We start from the raw sequence: 10,043 nt of genomic DNA, 5'->3' as shown, positions 1-10,043 counted from the left end.
CCATAAAAAAAGTCTTTTCAAAAAGGTGGTTTAACCCAAGATTAAGATGTGTTTGTGTTTAAAGTCCATGAATAAAAGTACTTAAAATACACTGGTAAGGTACACAGGTCTCGGCATGCAGCTTCCGGCTCTGTGTAGTCTTCCCTGCCCGCCGGAATCTGAGGGAGGAGAGGAGAAACTTGACGAGTAAAAGTTTCTATGTGACAGGTGCAAACACTTCTGGCTTTAAGCGTCCTGGTAGGTCGGGCTAGTGCCGCCACAGACTAGTGTACTCACGTATTTCCTGGGCCGTAGAAGAGCTAATGACCCAGGCTGGAGTGGAGCAGTGTTGGCGGACACTACCATTGGCTCTCAGGTGGCCACTCCTCGTCTGGGAGAACCCCTCCGTCAAGACCCGGATGTCGGCTCGACCCTGGCCACCGCGTCAGCGCTTGATGTCGGCCTCTGGTTGGACACCTCAGCCCGCTGAACACTTTACGTCAGGAATCCCATCCTGCTGCCTGCCTCTCCGTCCTCGCCCCGTCTGCCGCTCTCTGCGTCCTTACCGAGTCTGCCGCTCTCCGTCCTCTCCCAGCCTCTCTCTTCTTCAATGTTTTTCCGGGGTTTTGGCCCTCCCCCCAGCCACTGATTGGCGCTCTCAGTGGTCGTGGCAACTGTCAATCACTCAAGTGCGGCTGCACAGGTGCAGCACATCTTAATCCAGTAAATAAGGCAAGTAAAAGTGATTCAAACTCCAGCATGCATCAATAAAATCCAACAATAAAACAACTATAAAAAACCGCAACAATAAAAATAATAAAAACATGCAGTTAATAACAAGCTAAAAACAAATAAAATCATACACAATAAAAACATAAAAGCGTGCATAGATACTGCAAAAAAAAAGGTTAAAGACATTTCTTAAATATTTTAAGCAAGATTTATTTTTCATTCCAATCTTGTACAGTTTCAAAATAACAAAAAAATAAAAGGGTCTGTAGCAAAAGTTTGGGTACCCTGCATAGTCAGTACTTGGTAGCGCCCCCTTTGGCAAGTATCACAGCTTTTAAACATTTTGGTAACCAGCTAAGAGTCTTTCAGTTCTTGTTTGGGGGATTTTCATTCATTCTTCATTGCAAAAAGCTTCTAGCCCTGCAAGATTCTTGGGCCATTTTGCATGCACTGCTCTTTTGAGCTCTATCCACAGATTTTTAATGACGTTTAGGTCGGGGGACTGTGAGGGCCATGGCAAAACCTTCAGCTTGTTCCTCTTTAAGTAGTCCATTGTGGATTTTGAGGTGTGTTTAGGATCACTGTCCTGTTGCAGAAGTCATCCTCTCTTCATCTTAAGCTTCCACAATTTGCTGGAATTTAATTGAATCCATTCTTACCCTACCTTTGATAATCTAAACAAAGAACATACATTCTTGTGGTGGTTCTTCTAAAATGAGCAATAGATAAAGTTACAACATTCTGTTATGATCAGGGAGTTGATATAAAGATGCTAGCTTGTGCAAGTGTGACCTGTGTGTGATGTCTTCTGCTCTTTAAAAAACACTTGAGGCTCGTAGATGGGGGTAACAGCCAGGTTTATTCACCTCACAGAATACCCTTTGTACGTCTGAGATAAATAGTAAAGGAAAATGGTGTTAAGTGACCTCGTGTGGACAACCCCCACACGAGGTCACTTAAGCCCCAAAATCCTCTGTAGCTTTGTGAATAACTTACATTTTTTTAAGAAACAAATTGTACAATAAAATAATCAAGTGATACAATGGTTGTATAGTGGATTTTAAGTCTGTGCAAATAAAATGGCCAATGCTACCTGCAAATAATTATACCAGAATGCACAGTACCAGTACAAACAACTCACAGTAAATTATACCAATATGTACAGTATCTGTACGAACAACAGTAGACACGTAAGGGATAATGTATAGTGAGCCGGTGACTGTTGAAAAATAACTCCGCTGTGCGTCAGGGTTCCATTCCCCTGTCGGGAGTTATTTTTCAACAGTCACCGGCTCACTATACATTACCCCGCTTAGAACATGGCTTACTACTGAAACATTCAAATGTTACAACTGGCACCAATATTATTAAATTGCTGGCAGAGTGTATTGACAGAGGAGAGGCGTTCACCAGACAAACAGGAGCGGAGGAGAGGATCTTACTCCACTTCTCCCAGTCGGAGAGGCTGGGTGCCCAGTAGCTGTGGCAGCGGCGGCGGAGGCGGGGGGGTAATCACTGTCCGAGGGCTGCCGTAGAATGGCAACGAGGATGTCAGCCATCCAACATTCGCTACCCGGTCCCTGGTTGCGGCGATTTGCAATGCTGGCCAGCTAGGAATTAACTAGCAGCCAGTGCAGTACAGTCATCTCTCGTCTAGCTAACATTTAGCCGTGTTACTTACTCATCCATTCGAAAGAAAGCTAGCTGGACATCGGTTTTGAAGCCTCTTTGGTCACGGAGCTCCCTCCATGTCTTGAACGCCTGACTGAGGTTTACTCTTGTTTTTCCTCTTCTTTTATCACTCTCCTTTTTGTGCATCCTCGCCTCCTCAGACAGAGGAGCTCGTTTTCTTTTGGGAGGCCGTTTTTCACTTGTCTCCAAACTTTGTCTGTCTGCCATTGTGCTTGTGACTCAATTATCTCATGCCACGGCCAGTTCCTCATTAGGACCAGCTCCAGTCCCTGATTGGCTGACCGACCAGTTTGGCAATACATGACGCATGTCCTGCCGTAAAGCAGATTTTTTTAAGCAAAAAAAGGCATCATGCTAGTGTTAGAACCAGCACACAGACAATGTTTACTGGCGTCAAATCTAAAAAAAAAACCCAGAATATTTCATTTAATAAAAACATGGCAAACTTAATGATCAATATTGTATATACAAACAGATGAAGCCAGCTCAAGAGCTTCCAAACAAACACTGGAGCGGGATGTTTCACAATGGTAAGTTTTTATTTATTATATTTATTTATATTATATTTCAGCTGTAACATAACTGTAACTTATCTGACGTTATGGTAACAACTGTATGACTGTCCTCTGACTGAATGAAGTTGGAAACGTCTGCTGCAGAGTACAACAGGTTTCTAACAATATAGTCACTTAGTACATAATGTCGAAACACCAACAGCAGCACTCACCTGTTACCTTATATGCAGTGATATAAAGCATAACTCCTTTTTTTTATCTAAGCAGGCTTATCTATGATAAGACTAGTGTAACTTGTATTGGGTAATAATACAAAAGTTATAATAAATTCTGCTACTAACACACTCCCTGTTAAAACCATAAAAGTTTTAACCCGTGAATTCATCAATTTTACCACAGCAGATTGAGATGACAGATTTCTGTATTATACAATAACAAATTAATAGAAATAACTGGTACATTCAATTTCTCCACATCATCTATATGAAATCAAAGTGTCATAGTAAAATACATGTTGCTTCCTGGATCGGTATTTATTCTATGCAGTGATGTCATCTCAATGGCCCCTATTTAGATGGTCTAAAACGCGATGCGCCAGGCGTGTGGCGCATGGGCGTGTCCCAGTCACTTGCTAGTTAGACAGCACGTTTTTAGACTGTGCGCCATGGCGGAGAGTCTAAAAGGGGTGGACTTGCTCTGTGAATTAGTCATGGGTGTGTTTTGGGCGTATCATTCAATAAGCCAATCAGAGTGTCACCTCTCATTCCCTTTAAAAGAGGCGCAATTGGAGCACATGGCGAAGAGCTAGTTAGATGGCGGACCTACCAACTGGAAAGAGTTAGAGCTTAGATTCTCTGCCCGAGCCCAGCCTGACCCGGCCCGCGGGCCCAAGCCTGGTCGGGCCGGAATGTTTGGGATTGAATGAGGTGCGGGGTGCGAGTGTGATGGGGATGAGGGCAATGTGTGAGGGTGCTGGTGTGCGTAGGAACAAGCTGGAGGAGAGAGCAACAGTGCACAGTTGGAGTTACAGCTAAGTTATTGTTTGTTGGTTGGTTTGGCGTGGTTACAGCAAACAGTAACCTGTACTGTTCAGTAATAAACGGTGGTTTGCCGAATAACTGCATCATCCTTTCCATAGGTCCTGGCGGACGCTACAGTATTATAAAAAGTAAAATCAAACCACACTTTGTATGACACATAAAGTTACAACAAAGTTAGTTACAATTTTGCAACATTGTGCACGCACAGCCCTTCACCACCTGGATCCTAAAATAAACACCTGTTTTATTACATAATCATGCTTCCGTGTTGCGCCATTAATTAAGATCCGATATTTCTGTCATTCAAATAACAAGAATTGTGGTTTAATACTCTTAATTATAACAGCCAACTTATTGAAAAATGTCGGGTTTAAATCGGGCTCGGGCCCATAATTACAGTTAATTGGACGGGCTGGGCCGGTCCCGGACATAACGTGCACGGGCTCAGGCCGGGTCAGGCTGGATTTTTTGGGTCCGATCTAAGCTCTAGAAAGAGTGAGCGTTTTACAGCTGAGGAGACGGATCTCCTTGTTTAAATACCTACGTGTGTTGCCATGACTGGTCAGATAATTTCACAGTTTCATTTGTCATTATTACAAATTATGATGATCATTATTACTGCGATTAGATCATTCTGATTAATGACTGACCATTAAGATGTGTTTCTGATAAATATTTTAATGTGCACAATAATAACCTTTCACAATGTAATCATATTTTTATTTGTTATCTTTTGCATGTGTGTGGCTGCTCCGTGTGTGTCTGAGCAGAGTGCACGTGTAGCATATATGAATAAAAGACGACTGTGCTAGCTTGAATGCTAGCTCAACTGATTTGCTACATTTGATTAGTTAATTAGGCTAGGTGACAGGTGGTTCGGCTCAGGGAGGAAGTGGACAGTCGTGAATCACACACACAAAGGCAGTAATGTTATTTGGTGTGGTACCATGTACTGAAATAATAAATTAACAAAACAAATAAATAAACAATATTAAGCAAAAAAAATATGGTTTCCTTGAATGACCATTTAGCAATTAGTACTTGAGTCGAAATTCAGTTCAATATTCACCACAGCTTCACAGTATTCAAATTCATTTCATATTCAACCCCAAGCCATAGACCACAAGCAACCTAAAACGACCCAAATTAATATGTCCCCCTTCCAGGCTATGAGAGTCAATAGTTCAAGTGAGTGTATCAGCAGAGTCCATCTGAGTAGAGTGTTGGTGGGTGTAGGGGCAGTATGGGCAATGTTCTTAAGTGTCTATTTATGGCTGCCAGGAGCCTCCTACCAGGACCGGCAGTGAGGCTGTTAGGCTGAGGTAGCTTGGCTGTAGTTCCGGGCAGGTTAACATGTCCTGTAGCTCGCCATCAAACCTGGCCTGTGTATAGAACAGGACCATTCATTAAATTCAGTGTACACATTATCATAATCCCATTCACTATATACACATTGCATCAAAATATTCATATTCAGTCATAATAATATAACCAAAATGTACACATAATCAACATAAAAAGTTCATACAGGCACTATCTCAAGTGCTTAGTGCAGCTACAAAAGTGCTTTACACATAATTCAATCTAACAGTAAACAAAATAAACGGAACACCTTTAACTGAAATGCATTAAAATAATATTCAAATAATATGAAAGGTTTTTGTCATCATCATCATTATCATGATTATCAATTAGCATTGTTGATACAATTCTTAATCATACATTCATCCCGGTAAATGCTTCATCAATATACACAGTATACACAGTAATGCAAACCATAGTTTGGTAATGCTAGCCGCGAAGCTAACCGGTCCCATTAAACGTATGGGGACGGCTAAGCTAAGCTAGCGCCATATAAACAGTTCAGACACTCACCAGTTCGCTTTTTAGTGACAACCTCGGAACACAGCGGTAGCGCGGTGATACGGTAGGCAGCTCCTGGGAGTTAAGGGTTGTCACAGTAAGTATTAAATTGACATATATCTATATTTACGAAACAACAGTTAGCTCACCTGCAGCAAACATATGTCACGACCGCGGCTCGGCAGCACGGAGACTATTTCCTGAAACAACTTTATGCTGTACTGATTGGCGGCAAACAGTCACATGACATTATGACCTACTCTTAAAGCAACAGGCTGCATTTTGCATCCGGGTTACACACGCGCGTTGTGCACCCGCCTAGAGACGCATATTACTAACTTGTTTAACAGCGAAATACTGCGCCGTTGACTTTAGACCAGGTTTTTGTTGGTCACTGGCGCATCTAATGTTTTACGTCATCTAACTAGCAACGCGTCATGACTGCGCCTGGACCACTCCTCATTTTTAGACCAACACACCCAGAGAAGCGCAAGTTCATTTGCTAGTTAGACGATGAGGGCGCAGGGCGTGAAAATGACAACTGCACTTGCATCTAAATAGCAATGACACTTGCGAACATGGATTATGCACCCTCCGCCATCCGCTTTAGACCATCTAAATAGGGCCCTATATTTGCATACTTATTAAACGGCATGCCTTGTGTCTTTTTTGCTTAATAGGTGTTATGGTAATGGACCAGGTTCCAGTTCATCCTACATGTTTGATACACCATCCAGGCCTGGAACCTGACTGTTTGAATCTGTACACCCCACAGAATATCCACAACATTTACAGGTCAACATCATAACAAAGTCAAAGGCATGTGATAATGTGTTGCAGAAATATATATTCTGAAGCATTTGGGAAACATCATTTCAGTACTGTAAAATACTTCCAGGTACTGTATCCCAAACACAAAAACACATGTAATTTCTGTGTTACATACCTTTGCTACTCGGGCTGCTCCCTCAGAGTAGCCCTGTACTGACTGTGTGCCCACTGAGACTGTTTGTGGAGGGTCCGTTTGGCATCCTACATCCTGGAATCTGGCTGTACATAGTGGAGAGGTGTTGGACACCAGGGCCCTGCTGTAATGTAATCTAAAAGACAAAGGAAAATTAAGTATCGTGCCGGTAGAGAGAGCAGGGGCTGTTCGTCTCAGCCAGCAGCTTAGTTTAAAAGTAGCTGCCAAATTTTACTCAAGTGTCAAACTAAGTTAGTCAGACAGCTGTCATTTTAGCTTATCAGTAACAATTAGCTGAACTAGCGTGCTGTCTAAATCAGCGTCTAAGACACAAAACGTATGATAAAAGCCGATTCACAATCAAACGCCGAGTTCAACCACACGTTTTGACAAATAAATGCAGGTCTGATTGCTGCCTGTCAGCTAATCGCTCTAGCTAGCAGCAGTTAGCTGCTCAGATCGGACATCACAGATAGACTTGTTGAAACTTTTGTTAATATGGACATGCTGCATAATGTTAGCTCTGTTAGACTCTCCACAATTTAATCATTAAATTCATCTTACTGAGACTAGCAGTGTAACTTATTAGACGCTGCCTAGCATTTTAGCTTTGGTTAGCCAGTTAGCCAAGGCCTACAGCTATAACGCTGTGTAAAACACAAGTAAAAGGAAGGAAGTATAATAGGTCCTCCTCAAAAGCCGAGCAGCAAAAGTATTTTAAACAATAGCTTTGGTTAGCCAGTTAGCCGAGGCCTAGAGCCAAGCGGTGTACAGCCTAATGTTAGCTCCTACAGCCATCTACTCCACACTTCAACACTCAGTAGCAGCTTCCTAGTTTGTTTTTACACAACAAATTCACAACTCATAAAGCATACTTAGAGGTTGTGATCACGAATCTCCAGATTTGTCCAACAAGGGGAACTGCCCCATCTTTCAGCGGTAACTGCTGTGCAGATCCAGCAGTAATCTGTTGCTAGTTTGTGAAGCAGCTGTCCTCAGGAAAATAGAGGGAACACAACAAAATGTCCGGATTTTACTGTGGAGGAATTGTATCAGAAATGAATTTCAACCACTTCTTGCTTGTTCCTTCGTCCTTTGGCAGTCCAAATGAGGGTAAAGCCCTGTACATACTCCGCAAGAACAGAGAATTTCTTCTTTTTCTCGAGGTGGCAAGAACAAGAACAAAGTTCTTTCTGGCTCGGACATTTCATACTTCACGAGAAACTCAAGTGCAGAACTCCTGGGAAGTCCTCATAGGCCTACGCTTTTCAATCATACAATACTTCTTGGACACCACACAAGAAAAAAGTTCTGCCCAGATGATGTGTCAAGAACGAGCTCCATGAACTCCCAAACCAGGGCTGCAAGAATAAAATGACATCATTTTTCTCTTGCAGCCCTGCGAGAGAGAACAGATTTCTTTGTTCTTGCAGAGTATGTAAAGGACTTAAGGGTAGACATGGCGTCTCCTCAACGGTTCAAACTCTGCAGCCTGTCTCCTCCACCTCTGCTCGGAGCAGGTGTGTTTGGGGGTGAGGCTCAGTGGCCAGCAGATGGGCACTGTGTGCCATGCACACTATTATGAAACAAATCGCGGAGGTAAAAGCGGGAAATTCAAACGAGCTGTTTTAGGCAGGTCAGGATCTGTGGGTCTCTCCAGCTCTGCAGGTCAGTGATAATAACATTTTTTGCCTTTCAATGATAATTTATTACTGATGGTTATTCTTTATTAATAGGTTATGGATTGGAAAATTGCCAGAGCATTCATTGGTTAAAGTGCATATATAAACAGCTTATTTATGTATGTCTCCTTGTCACATTCTCTCTATTTCAGCCAGGCATTCTGCACTGTGTTACATTACTGGTCACTGTTGGTGGTCATGTTGTAGTGTGATAGCTGTGTGACCTCACCTGCATTATCAAACCAAGACTGCCAGATAGAAGCTGAAACCAACAGATCCCTGATGAAAACACCTAACCGTGCTGTTCAAATCAAATCATTTTACTGATGGTTATTCTTTATTAATAGGTTATGGATTGAAAATTGCCAGAGCACTGAGCAAATTCAATTAATTCTCCCCCATTGCTGCGTGATTTAATGGCTCTTTAATATCCACATTTCCCATTTACCTCACAGTGTCAAACATGCAAGAGTAAAGGAAACAGATACACACAGAAAAACACACAAAGCCTCACACGCAAGCAGAGAGACCACACACACTCCCTTGGGATTCCATTAAAAGTCATATTTTTGTTGAATTGTATACCTGATTGTTACAGCAGCTCAGCCTAAGAAGTACATCGAAAATTGCAGGCAAGATAGAGGACAGAAGGTAGCTATAGGAGGTAGGAAATAGCTGTGTGTGTGTGTGTGTGTGTCTGTGTCTGTGCTTGCCTGCTTCAATAATGGTATTTCTGGATATAGCCCAAGTTATTACTGTAAATCAAGCAGACTTTCAAGACCTTTAACACAAAGTAACAGTCCCTAACAGCAGCCCCAGGCCGCCATATAGAAATTACATGAATATGGATTAGATAGAAAAATGGGATGGAGGGGAACAAGAGATGGATGGAAGGGCTGAGTGAGGAAGAGGAAGACAGCATTGGAAGAAGAGGGAGAATGATTAGGATATAGCAGGAGACAGTGGACAGTGAGAGGAAATGCAGGGCAATGAGGATGGACAGACTGAAGGTGGTGGGAGGTTAAATCAGAGAGTGATGTTTGATAGAGGTATAACAGCATGTGGGTGAGAGGGGCGGGTAGAGAATGTGCAGGTGGAAGGGCAAACCAGGTCCAATGTTTAGAATGGAAGGAATGGAAGGGATGAAAGGGATGGATAAAAAAAAGAAAAAAAAAAGGAAAGCCATTACACATAAAGAGTCTTTCACCACAAGTGGACCACTTCCACCCCTGGCCCCTTTGGCTGAGGCTCACAACGGTCTGCACTCATATGCAAACTAGGGAAATTTATGGAAATGACTGGTCTAGCATGGACTTAAAAATAGGATCAGCTCTCCAGCTTGCTCATGAATCATGCATCCTTTTTCAAGTCAGAGACTTTCACTAATGGGTCATTGTGAGGAAAGGACCCTCATTTTGCATCATGCTATAATATATGATCATTTAAAAAGCATGTGCTGGCCTTAACACACAGGACAACAGAATTCTACAAAGCAACTCAAGGCCAAACCTCCCCTGATGATCTATGCAATTTATGGAATTAAAACCTGCTGCACCTACAAGAATAGTTCAACATG

At 42.4% G+C, this 10,043-nt stretch overlaps 1 long non-coding RNA gene across 1 annotated transcript; it reads right to left on the bottom strand.

The window, feature by feature from the left end:
* Nucleotides 1-2,024: 2,024 nt before the first annotated feature.
* On the bottom strand, nt 2,025-6,022 carry LOC125886597 (uncharacterized). Its single transcript, XR_007449050.1, has 3 exons — nt 5,971-6,022; nt 5,834-5,896; nt 2,025-5,340 (listed from the first exon to the last, which is right to left on the bottom strand). It is a non-coding gene; the product is annotated as an uncharacterized LOC125886597 (long non-coding RNA).
* Nucleotides 6,023-10,043: the final 4,021 nt, after the last annotated feature.

This window comes from Epinephelus fuscoguttatus, linkage group LG3 (genome assembly GCF_011397635.1).
Source record: "Epinephelus fuscoguttatus linkage group LG3, E.fuscoguttatus.final_Chr_v1".
NCBI classification, from domain to species: domain Eukaryota; kingdom Metazoa; phylum Chordata; class Actinopteri; order Perciformes; family Serranidae; genus Epinephelus; species Epinephelus fuscoguttatus.
The sequence above is the reverse complement of the archived record's forward strand: the minus strand, read 5'-3'. Positions and strand labels throughout refer to the sequence as shown.